The sequence below is a fragment of the Gossypium arboreum genome, chromosome 13 (genome assembly GCF_025698485.1).
Source record: "Gossypium arboreum isolate Shixiya-1 chromosome 13, ASM2569848v2, whole genome shotgun sequence".
Classification (NCBI taxonomy): domain Eukaryota; kingdom Viridiplantae; phylum Streptophyta; class Magnoliopsida; order Malvales; family Malvaceae; genus Gossypium; species Gossypium arboreum.
The window spans coordinates 20094375-20102126 of NC_069082.1; the positions used below are offsets into that span (position 1 = coordinate 20094375).

The window sequence follows — 7752 nt, forward strand, 5'->3', positions numbered from 1 at the left end:
TGTGCTAAGTGACTATATCCGACTAAGATCCGAAGGCATTCGTATGAAGTTAATAAATTCGGGCTAAGCCCGAAGGCATTTGTGCGAGTTACTAAACCCGGGTTAAGTCCCGAAGGCATTCGTGCGAGTTACTATAAACGGGCTTTGTCCCGAAGGCATTTGAGCGAGTCGTTATATCCGGATAAATTCCGAAGGTACGTGATTCGAGAATGAGCGATCTTGCTGTAAAAATTTCAGTTAATACGCTTGAAAAATTCCAGCAATGAGGTATGTTCGTATGTGCTTGAAATTAGTTGATTCCCGTCGAATGATATTCGCTCAGTCGAGTAATGAGTTTCCGGTATTTGGCTAAGATGATCCCTTATGTATGAATATAGGGGCTGGAATGTGAAATAAGTATGATATTGAGAATTTGTGCATATGAAATTATCCGTTAGCTATATGAATGCTATGCTTTTGTTGTGCTGGAATCCCTTGCTCAAACTTACTAAGCATAAATTGCTTACTCCATTTCTCTGTTTCTCTGTTTATAGATTTTGGCTCGTCAGTTATCGGATTCGGGATCATCGAAGTCGAAGTCATCCACACTATCAAAGCCCTTTTGGTATTCTTTTAGTTGAACTCTGGATATGGCATGTATAGGACTACCCTTTGCTGTTTTTCAAGTACGTTTTGTGATGTATGTGTGTACAGCCATGCGAAAATGGCTCGTAAAGGTGGAGTATGGCATTAGACCATTTGTGTTTATGTATATATGTATGGTTTCGTGATATGACTATGGACTGGAATGGAATTGTTGGGCAAATGATCAGCCATTGGAATGGCTAAATATGATTATATGTGGACCTATGTATGACAAAACTCTTGTTGGTCCATGGAAACCACGAAATAGGTAAAGTTTACCTTGAAAACAGATGCTGACAGCAGCAGTGGTGTGGATTTGAAAAATCACTAAAATTTGTAGGAATGTAATTAAATAGTGAATAAATTATGTAAATGAACCTTGATGAATCTACTTTGATATGGAAGAAACTAAACGGTCATATGGGTTATATGTTAAGAGATATTAAAGTTCTCGTGAAACAGGGCCAGAACGGTTTCTGGATCCCCTGTTCCAACTTTGGAAATTAATTATAAATTAACCAGAGATAATTAGGAGTCATGCCATATATGTATAGATTCCTTTTTGAGTCTAGTTTCTATAGAAACAAATGGAATCAGTATTGAAGCCCTGTACAGAGAGATATCCAGGTCGAAATGCATGAAGGTCAGTGTAGTCGCACCCTATAACAGGGGAGACTTTAACTAATAAACTGTAATAATTGGCCCAACCAAAAATTCTAGAAAAAAATATGTAGATGGAAATATGAGTCTAGTTTCAGGGAAAAATTACGAAACCGATTTTTGAGTTTTGAAACTCAAGATATGATTTTTAAGGCTTCAGTGACGCAGTAACCAGCTTGTCTGGAAAATTTTTTTTATGGACTGTGAAAACAATTAAGTTAAGTCTGTGTGCACCTTGTGTTCGACTCCGGTAACGGACTCGGGTACGGTGTGTTACAGCTAGGGTCACTTTAGGGCTGTCACAAATGTCCTCAAGATCCTCCTCTTCAATGGCATGAGTGACACGATACTGAGGAGGATCGGTCCCACGTTGGCGCTCGATCATCCTCATGTGTAACATAGCCGTGATGCGACATCTGACCTATCAGTGTAAGCGCTGATGACTGGGCCACGGTGTTGAGGAGGCCGAAGTGTCTGGAAAGGAGCGTCACGTAGGGGCCGGTAGAGATTACTCCCTTCCAATGCCGCTTAGTCTGATGACGAATGGAGAAAGCGATGAAATATGCCAAGTCAGTCACGTGTGCATTCACCATGCACGATAAATAGTAGGCGTCATGGGTGTTGACGACGCCGATGCTCTCTCTTCTTCCGATTAATGTGGGTGCTAATATGGCATGGAGATATCGTACAAAAGGGGCGAGAGCTGAGGCCTTCGAGCTGCTGGTGTCGTAGGTGGAAGAGAGTGGTGCCAAAGCCTTCCAGCACAAAGAGGAGGAAATATGGATATCGCATGGTAGTGCATTCATGTCCTCCTCCTCTATAAACTCATCGGTGTAAAGTCCCAGAGCGACTCCAAACTCTGGGACACTTATCGCTCAAACTAGACCGCCTAATCGAAAGTGAACGGTGCCGAGGTTGTCATTTTTTGTCATCACCACCTGTAAATGAAAAGTAGAGCATAATTCTAAAGTTAGCTCTAAATAAGTGGGTTCAGTAATAGCGAAGAACCGTTCCCATGGGTCTGTGGTCAGGAGGGCGCGGATTGCATCAACTAGCTGGACTTACTCTACAGCAGCCTAGTCAATGCAGTGACCTGTAGTGAGGGGTTGCGCCTGTAGTATCTGAAAGAGCTCCTTTTGCGAAGCTTACAAAAACTCAAGGAATGGGTGCCGAACTTCGGCTGTAGCAAGTACCGAGGAAGAACTCGGTCCCCTACGTCTCTTTGAGGATGGGACCACGGCCTTCTTGCTTCTTAATGATGACATAAGGTACCAAAAGCTGTTGTAGGGTGGTGCACGGGCGTGTTGAAGGGAAGCACGAGCGTGTGGTGTGGGGATACAGCCGTGTGGAGAAAAAAAAATAGAGGGAAAAGAGAGAGGAAAGTGAGGATTGATACAGGGGGAGTGGATTGTAGGGTGGTTTGGGGGTTGGGGAAGTGAGAATCTGGGTAATGTGTTCAGAATAGGGATTAGGGAGTGGAGAAGGGGAGATTTTGGCTAGGGTTTCGGAAGAAAGAAAAAAATGAACAGTGATTTGCTTATATAGAAGAGGTGCACACGGCCTAGGGCCAGCCCGTGTACTCTGAAGGTGAGCCCGTGATTTTTGAATTTTGCAATTTAGGTTGTGCCAGGCAACTATCCCACGCTTGTGTGTCTAGGGCATGTGTGGTACACGACCATGTCACACGATCGTGCCTAGCTTTGTTCGCTTCTCCCACGCCCGTGTGTTAAGGTACCGTGCCCGTGTATTGTTGTCCATTGTTTAACATGCCCGTGTTGAAGAAACAGAATTGAGCCTTGCCCCTGGCACGCCTGTGTTTTTCCATTCCCACTCCCGTGTTCACCTATTAAGTTCATCCACGGCCATGTCGCACGGTCGTGGGGATTTATCGCATCCCGTGCTTTGGGTAAATCATGTCCTACTTCCACACGGCCGTATCGCACGACCGTGTTTCTACCCCTGCTTGGCTACTGCCTTAGGCACACCTGTGCCTGGCCGTATGTGCTGAGAAACTTTACAGTTTGAAGATAAAGTTAATAATTCAAAGTGTTAAAAATAAAGAAATCAAATATGTTAGTGCTTGGCTTGCTTCCCGAGAAGCGCTTATTTATAGTTTAAACTCGACTTACCTCTCCTGTAAATGGTCAGGGTTGTTCGAAGAGTTTATACTCCTCATTCCTGCTATCAATCTCATCAAAATATGGTTTTAATCGGATGTTGTTAACCTTAAAGTGCTGAACTTGGGGTGACTCACCTCCACCGTACCGAATGGAAAAATATTGAGTACCGTAAGAGGGATTTCCTCTTTCGGTGTGGTAGTGACAATGTGGGGATCTGTGACATCTAGTAAGACTTTATCACCAACCTTAAGTTGATTAGGATAGGCATCGAGCTTGTTTTGGCGTAGTTTCGATTTATCATGTGTTCTCGGTTTGTATGCTCGCCATTCGTCTAGCTCCTTTATCTGTAGCCTTCGTTCTTCATGATTATGTTCTCTATCATTTCTAGAACATGGCTCGTAAACTTCTTTGAAGCTTAATTTCTGCAAATTCATATTGTCAGTTTTAGTAGATTGGTGTGGACTATTACCTTCAATGTTCGATGTGATGCCAGAATTACGAGCTCGAAGGGTGATCGTTTTGTCTCCCACACAAAGTGTAAGCTCACCTGTGCCAACATCAATAATTGTTTTAGCAGTTGCTAAAAACGGCCTTCCTAAAATCAAAGGGGTGTTATTATCCTCCTCTATGTCTAGAACAACGAAATCAACGGGAAATATGAACTTATCTACTTTCACAAGTACATCTTAAATAATACCCCTAGGGAATCTTATAGCTTTATCTGCCAATTGAATGCTCATCCTAGTTTGTTTAGGTTTCCCAAGACCTAGTTGCTTAAACATTTTGTAAGGCATTACGTTAATATTAGCCCCTAAATCAGCTAATGCATGACTTATATCTAAACTACCAATTAAACAAAGAATTGTAAAACTCCTTGGATCTTTCAATTTTTGGGGTAGCTTATTCTGTAGAATAGCTGAGCAGACTGTATTTAGCTCCACATCCAGTGCTTCGTCCAACTTCCGCTTATTTACTAAAAGCTCTTTTAAAAATTTAATTGCATTTGGCATTTGCGACAAAGCTTCAATAAACGGTAAGTTAATATGTAATTATTTCAAAAGTTTAAGGAATTTACCAAATTGTTCGTCTGGGCGGTCTTTCCTTGTCGCGTTAGGGTATGGAACACAAGGTTTATATTCGACAGTCACTAGTTTGTTTGTATTTTGACCTACCTCATCTCTCCCTTTGCTTACCACAGTTTCTTGCCTCGGTTCTGGTTCAGGCTCAACGACACCTTCGTCATCTTGAGTATTAATTGCGTTGAGTTGTTCCCTTGGGTTAGGTTCGGTATTACTTGGCAAACTACCTTGTGGTCGTTCAGAGATCAGTTTGGAAAGCTGGTCTATCTGAGTTTTGAGTCCTTGGATCAATGCTTGTTGATTTTTAAGTGCTGTCTCGGTATTTTGGAAATGGGTTTCTGACATTGATATGAATTTTGAGAGCATCTCCTCAAGGTTCAGTTTCTTCTCTTGTTGATAAGGTGGCTGTTGAAAACCCTGAGGATTTTGTGGCTTTTGATTCCCTTGACCACCCTAGGAAAAATTTGGGTGGTTCCTCCAACCTGTATTATAAGTATTACTGTATGGGTTATTTTGAGATCTAAAGTTATTGTTACCCATATAGTTGACTTGTTCCTCTTCGGTTGTGGGATTGAAGGATTGATATTCTGTATGCACACCTCCACCGCTTGAGTCACACCTCATTACTAGATGTACCTGCGTAGAGCCAAGTAAACTATCAATCTTTTTATTTAGAAGTTCTACCTGATTTGACAGCATAGTAACTGAGTCGACGTTATAAACACCGGTTGTTTTTTTTAGCTTAGTCCTCATGAATTTCCATTGATAGTTATTCAATGACATTTCTTCAAAGAATTCATAAGCCTCTTCAGGTGTTTTGTTGTTGATGGTTCCGTCAGCAGCTGCATCAACCATTTGCTGAGTCGAGGGATTCAGACCATTGTGGAATATTTGTACTTGCGACAAAAGCGGTAACCCATGGTGAGGGCACCTTATCAGTAAGTCCTTGTATCTCTCCCATGCAGCGTAAAGTGTTTCTAAATCCATCTGCACAAAAGAAGAGATATCATTACGTAATTTAGCTGTTTTAGTTGGCGGAAAATATTTTAGTAAAAATTTCTCGGTCATTTGTTCCCAAGTCGTGATAGAACCTCGTGGTAACGAGTTCAACCACTGTTTAGCTTTATTTCTCAGTGAAAAGGGAAATAACCAAAGACGAATGACATCATCAGAAATGCCATTTATTTTAAATGTATCGTAAAATTCTAGAAAGTTTGCTAAGTAAGCGTTGGGATCTTCATCCTGCAAACCATCAAACTGAACAAACTGTTGTATCATTTGAATTGTGTTAGGTTTAGTTCAAAAGTATTCACAGCTACAGCAGGTCTAACTATGCTAGATTCAGTTCCTGTTAAAGAAGGTTTAGCATAATCATACATCGTGCGTGGAGCATGATTTTGATTAGCCGCAATTGCAGGAGGTAGCTGATTGCCTTGGTTTTCATCCATCTCTTCGGTTGGGGGTTGAGTATCGTCTTCTTGCTCGTTCTCCGTGTATCGTAAGCTGCGCCTTATCTCTCTTTGATTTCTACGAACTGTACGATCGATTTCTTTGTCAAAAAGTAATGGTCCCGACGGGTTTCTTGTAGTCATAAACTATAAAAACCTGCCAAGAGAAGGAAAAAAATAAATTAATAAATAATAATAATAATATTGCAAGAAAAATAAATGGCTAAAGTAATAAAAATTGAGCGTTCCTAATATTTTAGTTCCCCTACAACAGCGCCAAAAACTTGATCGCGTGATTCGTAACAAGTAATAAATATTTATAATGAAGATCAAACCTAGACTAACTATTATCAGGACGCAAAGCCAAGCGCACCTTTCGAACAATAGTATAGTAATGGCAAGACCGGGATATCGTACCCAAGGGAACCAAAAGTACTAGTAATAACTATCTTTTTATTATTTAATCTAGAAATAAAGAGGGGCTGTTTATTAGATTGATTAACTAAACCAACTAACTGATTAAACTAAAGCAAAGAGAAAATTTTATTATTTCCAAATTTATGCATGTGTTTATGAACAAAATTTATCAATTATACTAATTCAAATCCATTCATCATTTGATTTATATATCTTCTAACTTTCAACCATTTTAACACACTTCAAACATGATATGGCACTATATAATTACATCAAAATGCATATAACACTAGCCATTCCAAAGGCTAGTTACAACCAAACATATGCATGCCTCCATTAGGCACTTTAAACTATACATGCCATTATGTCCAAAATAAGTTTGCTATTTATACCAAAACAAACTTGAAGATAGTGTGATGATGCTCCGACTGCTCTATAACCTTTACGAGCTTCTGAGCACTATAAAATAGAGAAAAGAAAACTGAGTAAGCATTTCAAATGCTTAATAAGTTTGCATAACAAAAATTTAACTTACCATATATTTTCGTTTAAGATAAGCACACAAAAATGCATCCAAGCAATTTGGGTAATAGCCTAAAACACAACTTCATCAATCATGTTAGTCAAATAATTCACATAATACTAAGAAAATGGATGATTTCATTGTTTCATGATTTTCATATACATATGCTTTCTATATCATTAATCCATATTACATGTACATTTCCATGACAAATCATTTCAAGTTCATTTTAGCCATGTCTGAACTTTACCAGTTGAATTTATTTCAAATATCGATGGGTACGCTCATGTAGTACACTTAAAGCATACGAAATTGAAATTCATCAATTCATATCCAGGGGTACCCAAATAGGGCACATAATCAGGAAGCACTCCCTCGAGCCATGTAACAGGATGCTCATGTGAGCCATGTATCAGGAAGCTTATCCAGGCTAAATAGGAAACTCATAAGAGTTTAGAACAAGAAGCTCATTGAACTTAACAGATAACTCCGAAGAGTTATTAACAGGGAGCTCCAGATAGCATAACAGGGAGTTCAAGCGAGCCATATCAGGAAGCTTATAAGAGCCTATATCTAGACACTTACAATGAGCTGTGTTTGTGTCCACAATTGATTGTTGGATCACAACTGATCGAATCATGTAACAGGACACTCACAAAGGGCTGCGATAGTGCACAACACATGCAGGATCACTACCAATTAGGATGCTCGAGAAGGCTTTTAACAGGATGCTCGTCCGAGCTATACTGTCCGCAACATATGTAGGACTATAATCAATACAAAAAAATGTTGTATCCATCACATTTCATTATTCAAACAGGACTTATCAACTATCAAACAATATCATATATGTGATTAATTCCATACATTCAACATTTATG

At 39.8% G+C, this 7752-nt stretch overlaps 1 non-coding gene across 1 annotated transcript; it reads left to right on the plus strand.

The window, feature by feature from the left end:
• The first annotated feature begins 5396 nt into the window (after nucleotides 1-5396).
• Nucleotides 5397-5503, plus strand: LOC128287717 (small nucleolar RNA R71). The gene has a single exon (XR_008278417.1). It is a non-coding gene; the product is annotated as a small nucleolar RNA R71 (small nucleolar RNA).
• Nucleotides 5504-7752: the final 2249 nt, after the last annotated feature.